This window comes from Mesoplodon bidens (genome assembly GCF_964165515.1).
Source record: "Mesoplodon bidens genome assembly, chromosome: 5".
Classification (NCBI taxonomy): Eukaryota; Metazoa; Chordata; class Mammalia; order Artiodactyla; family Ziphiidae; genus Mesoplodon; species Mesoplodon bidens.
In genome coordinates, this window is record NC_138161.1 from 122,427,003 (window position 1) to 122,439,206 (window position 12,204).

A 12,204-nucleotide genomic window follows, 5' to 3' on the forward strand; every position below is an offset into this window, starting at 1 on the left:
GCAGGGGACACGGGTTCGTGCCCCGGTCCGGGAGGATCCCACATGCCGCGGAGCGGCTGGGCCCGTGAGCCATGGCCGCTGAGCCTGCGCGTCCGGAGCCTGTGCTCCGCAACGGGAGAGGCCACAACAGTGAGAGGCCCGCGTACCGAAAAAAAAAAAAAAAAAAAAAAAAAAAAAAATACTATTTCTGTGCAAATGAAAACTACAGTGGGGTACCACCTCACACCGGTCAGAATGACCATCATTAAAAAGTTTACAAACAATAAATGCTGGAGAGGGTGTGGCGAATGGGGAACCCTCCTTCACTATTGGTGAGAATGTAAATTGGTGCAGCCACTATGAAAACAGTGTGGAGGTGACTCAAAAAATGAAAAATAGAGTTGCCATATGATCCAGCAATCCCACTTCTGGGCATATATCTAGACAAAACTATAATTCGAAAAGCTACATGCACCCCAACGTTCATAGCAGCACTATTTACAATAGCCAAGGACATGGAAGCAACATAAATGTCCATTGACAAATGGATGGTTAAAGAAGATGTGGTGTATATATATATATACATATATACACACACACACACACACACACACACAACGGGATATTACTCAGCCATAAAAAAGAATGAAATAATGCCATTTACAGCAACATGGATGCAGCTAGAGATTATCATACTAAGTGAAGTGAGTCAGAAAGAAAAAGACAAATACCACACAATATCACTTATATATGGAATCTAAAACATGGCACAAATGAACGTATCTACAAAACAGAAACAGACTCGGGACTTACTTGGTGGCGCAGTGGTTAAGAATCTGTCTGCCAATGCAGGGGACATGGGTTTGAGCCCTGGTCCAGGAAGATCCCATAAGTCGTGGAGCAACTAAGCCCGTGTGCCACATCTACTGAGCCTGCATGCCTAGAGCCTGTGCTCTGCAACAAGAGAAACCACCGTAATGAGAAGCCCAAGCACCACAACGAAGAGTAGCCCCAACTTGCCACAACTAGAGAAAGCCCACACACAGCAGTGGAGACCCAACGCAGCCAAATAAATAAATAAAATAAAATAAAATAAATTTATTAAAAAAAAAAAAAACGTGACAGACTCAAAGACATAGAGAGCAGACTTGTGATTGCTAAGGGGGAGGGGGTTGGAGGAGGGATGGATTGGGAGATTGGGATTAGCAGATGCAAACTATTATATACAGGATGGATAAACAACAAGGTCTTATTGTATAGTACAGGGAACTATATTCAATATCCTGTGATAAACCATAATGGAAAAGAAAAATAATACATTATTTCTAGACTATTTTAACCAAAGAAAATGCATGAAGAACAAAAACTGTTCCGGAGTCAGGAAACGCTATATTACCTGAGCTTCCAGATTTCTTTTCTTCTTCATGTGATTTTTCATTAGTCAAGTAAAATGACTGCAAAACTCACTGAGCTTTTTTTTTGCGGTACTTGGGCCTCTTGCTGTTGTGGCCTCTCCCGTTGCGGAGCACAGGCTCCAGACACGCAGGCTCAGCGGCCATGGCTCACGGGCCCAGCTGCTCTGCGGCATGTGGGATCTTCTGGACCAGGGCATGAACCCGTGTCCCCTGCATCGGCAGGCGGACTCTCAACCACTGTGCCACCAGGGAAGCCCTCACTGAGCTTTTAAACTCCTTGTACCATTTAAAAGGAGCCATGTAGTGTGTGCTGTTGGTGCCCCACGAGGTCAGCCTGAAACCAGTCTCCAGCTGAGACCACATCCCTGTTACCTCCTTTCCTTACCCCATCCTGTTTACGTACTCCCATTCTTCTGGAAACACTCCTCCAATAAACCATCCAAACCAGAATCCCATCCCAGGCTCTACTGATTTAAGACAAGTCTTAAGCAAGAAATTTCTCAAAAAGAACCGTTACTGCCTGGGTGACCTGTGTTAAACCTCAGAAACGGATGCTATCCTACTCATTATCTTTTTGCATATTTAATTTACAACCCTGTCAAATCATTTTTTTCTAATCAAAACATAATTGACATATAACATTATATGAGCTTCAGGTGCAAACATAATGATTGATATTTGTGTATTTTGTGAAATGATCACCACAATAAGTCTAGCTGATATCATCACCGTACATAGTTACACGATTTTTTTTCTTGTGTTGAAAACTTTTATGATCTACTCTTTTAGCAACTTTCGAATATGCGACATGGTATTATTAACTATAGTCACCATTACATCCCCATAACTTGCTCAGTATTTTATATATAACATATAAAATTTACTCAGTAGCTATAATATTATTTAACATCTATGGTATTTAATACCTAAGACATCAGAGAATCTTAATGCAGCAGCGACCTTCTGGAGAAACCTATTACTGCCATTAACTACCATTTGAAGCAATGTGGGTGGACCTAGAGAATATTATGCTAACTGAATTAAGTCAGACAGAGAAAGACAAATACTGTATGTCACTTATATGTGGAATCTGAAAAATAAAGGAATGTATACAACAACACAGAAACAGACTTACAGATATAGAGAACAAACTAGTGGTTACCAGTGGGCAGAGGGATAGGGGAGGGGCAAGTTAAGGGCATGGGATTAAGAGATACAAACTACTATGTAGGAAATAGATGAGCAACAAGGGTATATTGTACAGCACAGGGAATTATAGCCATTACCTTGTAATAACTTTTAATGGAGTATAATCTGTAAAAATACTGAATCACTATGCTGTACACCTGAAACGAATATAATATTGTAAATCAACTCTACTTCAATAAAAAAGACAAAGTAGCAAAGCTTTCACTCATATATTCAGAAGTGGGCAAGGTAGAAAGAATGGGCCAATTAAAAATATTTTGCTTTGAGTAGCAATTAGATTGTATACAAGAGCAAGAATTCAGCTGCCAGAGAGATCAAAAACACATCTTTGCAAAATTTTTAGACAACAGTCAGTTATGGTTTTCTAGGCTGTTCTTTCAGTCTGTCAGTAGCTTCTAGCTGTATGCTAGCTGTACAGAACATTGAAAGTAGTTATGGTGTCTGGCCAAGCCAGAGAAAACAGGATGATAATTAATCACCTCAACCTGGACTGAATTCTCCATGTTGTTTTAATGGCACAGCCTTCTTCTGAGGTACAAATCCTTTTCCAGAAGGAAAGAAATATGTGTAGCCAACTCTCAGTTTTCAGCTTTAATGGAGGCACTATTCATTCCCTAAATATTTATTGAGTTCTTGCTATGCTGTGTGCATAGCGCTTTTTTAGGCGCCAGGTACAACCCGGAGGAGTAAACAGGCCGGGAGGACCCCAACCTACCTGCAAACACATCTGCCCTCTCTGAATCCCCCCCTCCTCCCTTCTCAGTTCTATTTTCTCTCACACATTACATTTATGTTTTTTGGTTCCCCCTCTCTCTGCCAAATTATAGAGAAATATTGCTTCTTAAAAGGGCAGCCTGAACTCCTGCTTTCCTTCTATAATTCCTCTCCCTGAAATCTCATCCAGTTCCCTTCTTTTTATGCTTCCTGGGGACAAGAGGATAAACAGGAAGTAAGCTATTCAGTCGAAAAAGACATCATGAATTGTCTAGACAGGGTAAAATGTGCTGCAGCCTAGATTCAGTGAAAATCACCCATCTTCAAGAAAGCCAAATGTTCTTTTTTAAAATTTTATTTCATTAAAGTATAGTTGATTTACAATGTTGTGTTCATTTCTGCTCTACAGCAAAGTGATTCAGTTAGACATATATGTATATATATGTATATATATATATATATATACATTCTTTTTCATATTCTTTTCCATTATGGTTTATCACAGAATATTGAATATAGTTCCCTGTGCTATACAGTAGGATAGCAACAAGGATATATTGTACAGCACAGGGAATTATAGCCATTACCTTGTAATAACTTTTAATGGAGTATAATCTGTAAAAATACTGAATCACTATGCTGTACACCTGAAACTAATATAATATTGTAAATCAACTCTATTTCAATGAAAAAGACAAAGTAGCAAAGCTTTCACTCATATATTCAGAAGTGGACAATTCTAATTCTAATATTCCTTCTAATAGTATTCAAAAAACTGAAAAATTTTAAAACACACACATAAAAGCGGTATGTATGATAAGAACCAAACACAAAGAAATTAGGATGTAATTCTTTTTACAATTTACAACTTCATCTAAGCAAAGGGTGGCAAAACATTTTCTGTGAAGAGCCAGATGGCAAATGTTTTAAGCTTTACAGGCCACACAGCAGTCTCTGTTGCAACTACTCAACAGTTCCATTGTAGCATGAAAGCAGCCACAGACAATACGTAAGTGAATAGGTGTCGTTTAGTGTGTTCTAAAAAAATTGTATTCACAAAAACAAGCAGCAAGCTGGCTTTCACCTGAAGGCCACAGTTTGCTGACCCCTGAGATAAGCCAAAGCCTTTGCATTTTTGGACACAATTTTTCATTTTTGACTTTTTCTAACGGGCAATTTCAATCATATGCAAAAGTTGAAGAATTAGTATGATGACTTGCTGGTAACCATCACTTAGCTTCCTCAGTTATCAACTTTGGACCAATCTTGTTTCATCTAACTCCTTACCCACCTCCTTTTCTCTGAATTATTATTTTTTCTTGGCTGTGCCACGCAGTTTACAAGATCTTAGTTCCCCAACCAGAGATCGAATCCATGCCCCTGCAGTGAAAGCACAGTGTCCTAACCACTGGACCACCAGGGAATTACCTCTCTGAATTATTTTAAAGCAAATCTTTCTATCTTATTCAGAAATATTTATATTCATTTCATCCATGAATATTTCAGTAAGCAGCTCTTAAAACATATCTGTAACATAATTGTCACACCTAAGAAAATTTATTTTTAAATGTTTGTAACCGAATCAGAAACCTAACAAGATCCATCTTCAATTGACTGATTTGTTTCTTAAGTCTCTTTTACTCTATGGGTTCTCCCTCCATCTTTTTTTCCCTCATTCAATGTATATAATGAAGAAACTGGATTATCTGACCTACAGGTGTTCTCACAGTCTGGATTTTGATGATCGAATCCTAATGGTGTTATTTAGCATGTTTCTCTGTCTTCCGTACCTCCTATGAATTGAAAATGAGCTATAGAGACTTGATGAGATTCTAGTTTAAGTTTTTGGTAAGAACACTTTACATATGGCATCGTGTACTTCCATCAGGAAGTCCCTTTTGGGTTGGTCACAACCATTGATTCATTAGGAGTGACAGAATGTGGTATTCTAACATTCTTCCTCCTTTACTTACTACAGGCAATACTTCTGTAAACAAAAACTCTTCCTAAATAGCAATTTAACTTTCCTGATAATGTTGGCAAATGAAAAGCAGGATGAATACGTGATTTCCCCCTTTATTTGGATGATTTTAAAATAATGATTTGTTTCTCTAACATCCTCCAAAGGTGGCCAATGAATTTTTTTTTTAATGGGCATCTCTTTAAATGAAGGATTTACAGTCAGTAAAATATTCTGTCTTGCAATATCATTACCTGCCAAGTGGAGAGAGAAAAGAAGGTCATTAATGTCATTACTGCCCCAGTTTTGGCGGTTCATATATTATCCATCTAATTTCTGTAACACTAGGTCTCCTCCCACAGACCTATTGAACCAGAGTCTCCAGGGGTAGGACCTGGCCTCCGCATGCTTAAAACTCTTCCTGAATGATTCTGAAACGTGGTCTAGAGCCCAACCATTGAGAATGTCTGCCCCAGGTGACCACTGAAGTTCATCCCAGCACTACAATTCTACAAGTTTACAATGTGCAATTAATTATAGATTCCTCATATTGCTACTCCTTGTTCTCATCTGGTGCCAACCAGATGTTCAGAGAACATCCAGATACTCTCAGTAGCTTGGCAGCCAGTTCTTTTAGAAGCTGCACAGTTGGTCAGGGATACTTCTATTTTCCACCCAAAGGGTAGAGGTTGTACCTTCAGAGTTACAAAAAGTTCAGGATGTCACTGAAGTTCTTCAGTTCTGCAATTCCACTCCCAGAGGTCACAGGCACATGGATTAATATCTTAAAGTCACCCCCAGAGCTGGCTCTTCTTGCCATGAAGTACCCATAAAGATAACACATAGCGTGAGATTCAGGGGCCAAGACAACAAAGCAGAAGGCACTCTGGTTATCTGCCTATTGAAACATACGAAAGACCCTTATTGGCATCTACGGACAGATTTATTCAAATCCTGCCTATCTTACTTAATCTGTGACTCATGGCAAGTTACCTTGCCTAATCTCTTGTGCCTTAGGTCATTGCATCTAAAATGGGGATAACAGTAACTATCTCACTGAGTTTATCTGAGAATTCAATAAATTTAATACATATAAGATGCTTGAAACAGTGTTTTGCCCTTAGATTGCTAACCACCATTACTCTTTTGAGCCAGGAATATCACCTGTGTCATGACTTAAAATCAATAATGGGATGGATAGATACAAACTGACCACAAATTGTGGCTTTCAGAAAAACTCAACTAATGTTTTAAAGACTCCAAGATTAAGAACAGAGTAGAATGTAATTCTCTTCTTCACACTATGTGTGATCATATGAATACTGTCAGCTGAAGGAAGGAAGGCCACAGTATCCACAAATCTTAGTAAAAGTTGGTTCAAACCACCAGCACTCTCCTAACTCCACAGTTCATGGGAGTTCAAGCCCCCTTCTCACCCCAACAATACTTTTTGCAACTTTACGTCACCATCTTAGACTCCAACCTCTTACTTTTGAAATACAACCCATATACCATGTCATATTGATCTAGGCAAGAAATGTAGCCCTTCCCTAATTTACACTTACTCCTACAGAGCATTCATGAAATCAATAGTCTCTGCTGGTAATTTGGGGAAAGATGAAAGAGATGTTTCTCTTACATCAGTGTTTTCACCACCTCCATGGTCAGGAGATACTGCTATGCTGAACTGTCCTTTGACTCAGTTCTGTCCAATAGAACATTCTATGGTGATAGAGATGCCCACTTCTTCACTGTCTAATACAGTCATCACTACCACGGGTGGATTTTGAGCACTTACAATGTGGCCACTGTGACTGAGAAACTAAATTTGACATTGATTTAATGTTAATGTATTTAAACTTAAATAGCCACATGGGGCTAGTGGCTTCCATGTTTATAGCACAGCTCTAGTCCCTTCCCTGTGGCACCATAGGCGTTCTACCCAAGTCCCAGACTCTCCATCTTCCTACTCTGCTTACGTCTTTTCGGACCTTTCCTTAATTCATGCCGAGCACTTTGTCCATCTACCATGACACTTCAGCACCTGCCAAAGGCCATATCTTTGGATCTCTACTTATTATGTGACTCGACAAATTCCTCAATCTCTATGTTCCTCAGACTTCTTGCCTCTAACATGGGGTTAATAATAGTAACTATCTCATTGAGTGAAACTGGGAATTAAATAAGCTAATACATATAAAGTGGAAAACATATCCCAATGGGCTTAGCATAGGTCATCCCAAAGAAAGACATTTTCATACCTAAAAGGAATTCTGACCATAAATGTTAAGAAACAAAAATTTCACTTGTCACTTAATTGTAGGCTGCACTGTCCAGGGCATAGTCACTGGCCACATGTAGCTATTTAAATTAAATTTAAATTAATTAAAATGAATGTTTAGCTCATCAGTTGCGCTAGTAACATTGCTCAGTTGCCACATGTGGCTAAAGACATTGGATATGGCAGATGTAGGAAAGTTGTATTGGACAATGGCCGACCTTTGTCATCTCTATGTCCATAAACTCAAGATAGAAGAATTGCCACAGTAGGTCAGAAAATCAATTAAATTGGTGAAAACCAATCAACAGCATGTATGTCGCCTTGGTCAGTCTCACTCTCTCATTCTTGCTATCCAGTCTGTATTCCCTCATTTCATTTTTCCCTTTTACTACTTCCTCTCCCATCTCGACAGTACTAATGAAATACATTTAATAAACATCAATAAAACATTGTAGACTTAATTTTCAATGTTATCAAGAACACTTTCTTTGGAATTTATTTTCTTCTAAGGCTTCACAGCAGAGGAGATTATGTTTTTCTTTTTATTAATATTATGTCATATCTGGCAAAGCACCAAGCATAATCCTATTTATTTTCTGCAGCCGTAGCACAGCTAGTCACAATAGATAACTTAATGAACATTTTTTATTTAGTCCTATTTGTTCCTAGGTTGACAGAGCCCAACATGAGGTGGTGAAGGGAAGAGAGGATCCACTGTGTGAGTGTGTGTGAGTGTGTGTGTGTGTTCACCCACAGTGTTCAGCTCCATGTATATCTTCTGTCATTAATTGTAGTTGACCGGAACTTGACTGGCCAGCTAATAAGCATTCTCCCATTAAGCTGCTATTCTCTTGGTGTCGTTCCCTTGGGCATTTGTTCCCAAGGGAAGGGAAATGTTATCATTAGTACGTGATGGAAACTTTCTTCCAACTTATAGAAGCTTATCCTAAGAGCACACTGTATTGCTCTGCATGTTCTTCTGAGTCTTGACCACCAGAAGACGCCTGTTTTAATCTTGGTGAGAGCACAAGTAAAGAGAAGTGTACTTGGTAGAGAAGAGGTTCATGTGCTCCATCATCCTGAAGAGTATTTAGTTAGTACTGGGTTTCATTAGAAGAAAATAAAAACAAGTAACTAAAGTATTTTAATATACTATTAAATAATGAAAATAAAAACAAATCATGACTGATCTTCAAAAACAATTTAGCCACATATTCTGGGTGTTTTATGTGCAAATGGAAAAGGGTCCAGATTCAAACCCAGATGGTTTGAGTCAGGCTCTGTCACTCCTTACCAGCTCCGTGACCTTGGGCAAGCCACTTCTCTGAGCCTCTGCTTTCAGACATCTCTAAACCTTGGAGTTCAGGACTTTCTTCCCTCTCTGGGTTGAAGAATGTCTTAGGTCAGTTTCCCCAATAAACAAACTCTGAGATAGAGATTTGCTAGCAAAAGTTTTATGGAAGAATGCCGTTGAGAAGAAAAGCAGGGTGGGGCAGAGGGAGAAATTGGGTTACAATGAATCGCAACAGGGTCATCAGCTGATTTCCCAGGAGCTCTGCAATTGGGATGGCTCTTCAAAGTGGTTCCACCTAGAGACAAGGGGGCCTGGTCTTTGAACTGCCACATCTAACAGCCGTGCCGTGAGGGTGGTCCTTTGGCTAACGGCAATTCACAGAGAAAGATGTGAGCTGCTGAGTTTACCAATAGCTGGGGAAATGAGTGTGTAGGTCCTGAAGGAGAGAGCTGGGCAGCATCCACTATAAAAGGAAAGCTCATCTCATTTCCTGCTCCAGGGGTGGTACCCATTTTATTCAGATGTGTGGGCTGACCTCCAATGACCCAGACAAGGCAATCACAACGGTCTGCCATGAACCACTTGTCTTAGGAAGGGTTCCCTAGAAACAGACCCTGACATGAAGATTTGTGTTAAAGTGATTTATTAGGAAATGTTCCCAGAACAAGCCAGTAGAGAACAGAGATCAGGAAAGGAGCGAGGGCAATAAGGCTATCGAACAACGTCCTACCGCTGGTCACTTTGGCTCAATTCTACAGGGGAGCTTTGGTGACAGCATAGGTAGTTCGTCAGAGTTGTCCCCATCAGGGGGCAGGGAAGCTGCCATATTTATACTGCCGTACCCATCAGGGAGAACTCAATTCCCAGGCATCCCGACTCCCCAAGTGTAGACAAATTGGATTCCAGTCACTGGGGCAACCCTTCAACAAAGACATGGATGCTGGTTTTACTGGGGATGAAAGCACGTGGGCAGCCTGGGTGCATTAACACAGTAAAGGGACGGGGGAGGCTGTGGGTGGAGAACTCACAGCCCAAAGTCCAGGCTCATCAGGCTTTAATAACCTCACAGGTGGAATTACTCAGGCAGCAGCTGATCCCGACTGCTCCACTTCCTTGTCCCAGTCTGTACTCCAAAGTAAGAGGAGTAGGTAATCAAATTGGCCAGTCACTCCTTTCTCAGCCTGATGATACATTCTCCCACAAGCCAATGCTTACAAAAAACACACATATCCCCCCTTCTCCCCAGGAAAAGCAATGATTTTTAGATCAGGACAATCTTAATGTAGATGAACAATACACAGCATCATTGCTGTGACTAGAACCAATCTTGGATTCATCCAACGGTTTTTTAGAGGACATCATCTTCGCATCCAAGTCAGTTTTTGAAATACAGCCCTTTTACAATCCATGTATGATGCTATTAGAGAACTTATCCTAAATCCCATACTCTTATTGGCATAACATTAGAAAGTTGAGCTCATCTTGTAAGCGTATGCACTATAAGTGCATCTCCTCAAGGCAATAACTTTCTGAATTGCTTTTCAAAGTAATTTTAAGGAGCTTTTTACGCTGTCCAATGCAAGTATTGGTGGAGTCATATGCCCAGTAAGAGTCATTTTACCCGTGTTAAAATTCTTTGCCTCCTTGTAAAATTTTTAACTTGGTTCATCCGGGGACTTCTATCAGCATCTAAGACTCATGTGAAGGGGAGTCTTTTCATGCTAGCAGCCCATTCCCAAACAGTACTTTTTTGTTCAAACTTTAAAAATTGGGAGAGACCCTCATAGTACGAGAAACACCTTAAGGACTTGGGTATTAGGCAATTCCTTCTTTTATGGGTACAACCCTTACTTTATAATGATAAACAAAATGAAAGGAAGCCAAGATTTACCACCCTTCAGTGTTGGTACCCACGTGCAGGTATGAAAAAGGAGCTATTAGGCAGACTAACAGCTTTATTAGACCCACCGTAAAGAGGCATTCTTCACCTTTTTTCTTAGGGTCTCCTATAACTTTATTGATCCTATCTACAAGTACAAGACTGAACACATTTCTATACAAAGGCTAAGGAAAAGGGTTTATTCTCTTTTGCCATGTGATCATTTTGAAGAAAGGACTTCGGTATGATACCCAGTAGCAACTTTGATGTCATACTGAAAATGAAATGCTCTGTTGATTATTTTGCTTAATTCTTATTGTAATTTACTTGGAAAAGTGTGGTATCTATGTAATAAGCGTGCAATTTTCTTTTTAAAAATTTATTTATTTATTTATTTTATTAGGCTGTACCAGGTCTTAGTTGCGGGATGTGGGATCTTTTAGTTATGGCATGTGGGATCTAGTTCCCTGACCAGGGACCAAACCCAGACCCCCTGCATTGGGAGCATTAGCCGCTGCACCACGAGGGAAGACCCAAGTGTGCAATTTTCTGAATGTCTAGATAAGAGATATATATACTTTTAAAATATATGATTTATTAAAAAATCATAGACCATTTAAAGTAAAGGCAATTTATAAAACATTTTGCAAACACTGTTTTATGAGGCCATCAGGTTACAAATTACTGATGAACTAACTTTTTGTTTATGTTGCCCAATAGGAAACATAAATATATTGATATTTGGTCAGGTACTTACAGTTTAACAGTATTCAGGTATTTTAAAAGAAAGTTACAATCTAAATTGGAAAGTATGTAGGATTACCTGTAATCTGTAGATAACTTTTTTTTTTTTTGCTTAATTTGCTAACATTCTACCGTTGGAATATTTGCTGTGTTTCTGAATAGCTTATAATTAAGTTTATAAATTGCTATGAAGTACAAAAAGCCTCTAATCGCTAAAAAACTGCATTGGGCTCAGACACTTTGGCCCTGTTATAACTCAAATTTCTTATCTGCAGAAAGGAGAGACATGGTGTCTTATCGCCTGTGTTTTATCTGATTTTGATTGGGAATTCGAGCTCTGTTTTTTATTCTGTTGAAGACATCCTAAAAACAGACAAAGGATCTCAAGGTAAAGAACAGGAAACAGGTATTGATTTCCTTTATCCACCCAGTCTTTTTGCATCTCTTTGTATTGTACTATGATGGATTAGGGGGACAGGCCAGCAAATGCTTCACATTTGCTACCGATTGGATGGGCTTTGGGGAAAAGGATTTGAGGCATATGCTAGTAAAGAGAAGAAACCTTAAAACCACGTCTGGATCAGTGTGATAAGTAACGAGGCATATGTTCCCTACATCAGAAGGCCCCCAACCTCCTAATATTTCTCTTAGCCACCCCCCCACCCCAGCTCTCTCTTAAAGCACACGCGCAAACACACACCCTACTGAAATAGATAACTGATGCTTTTC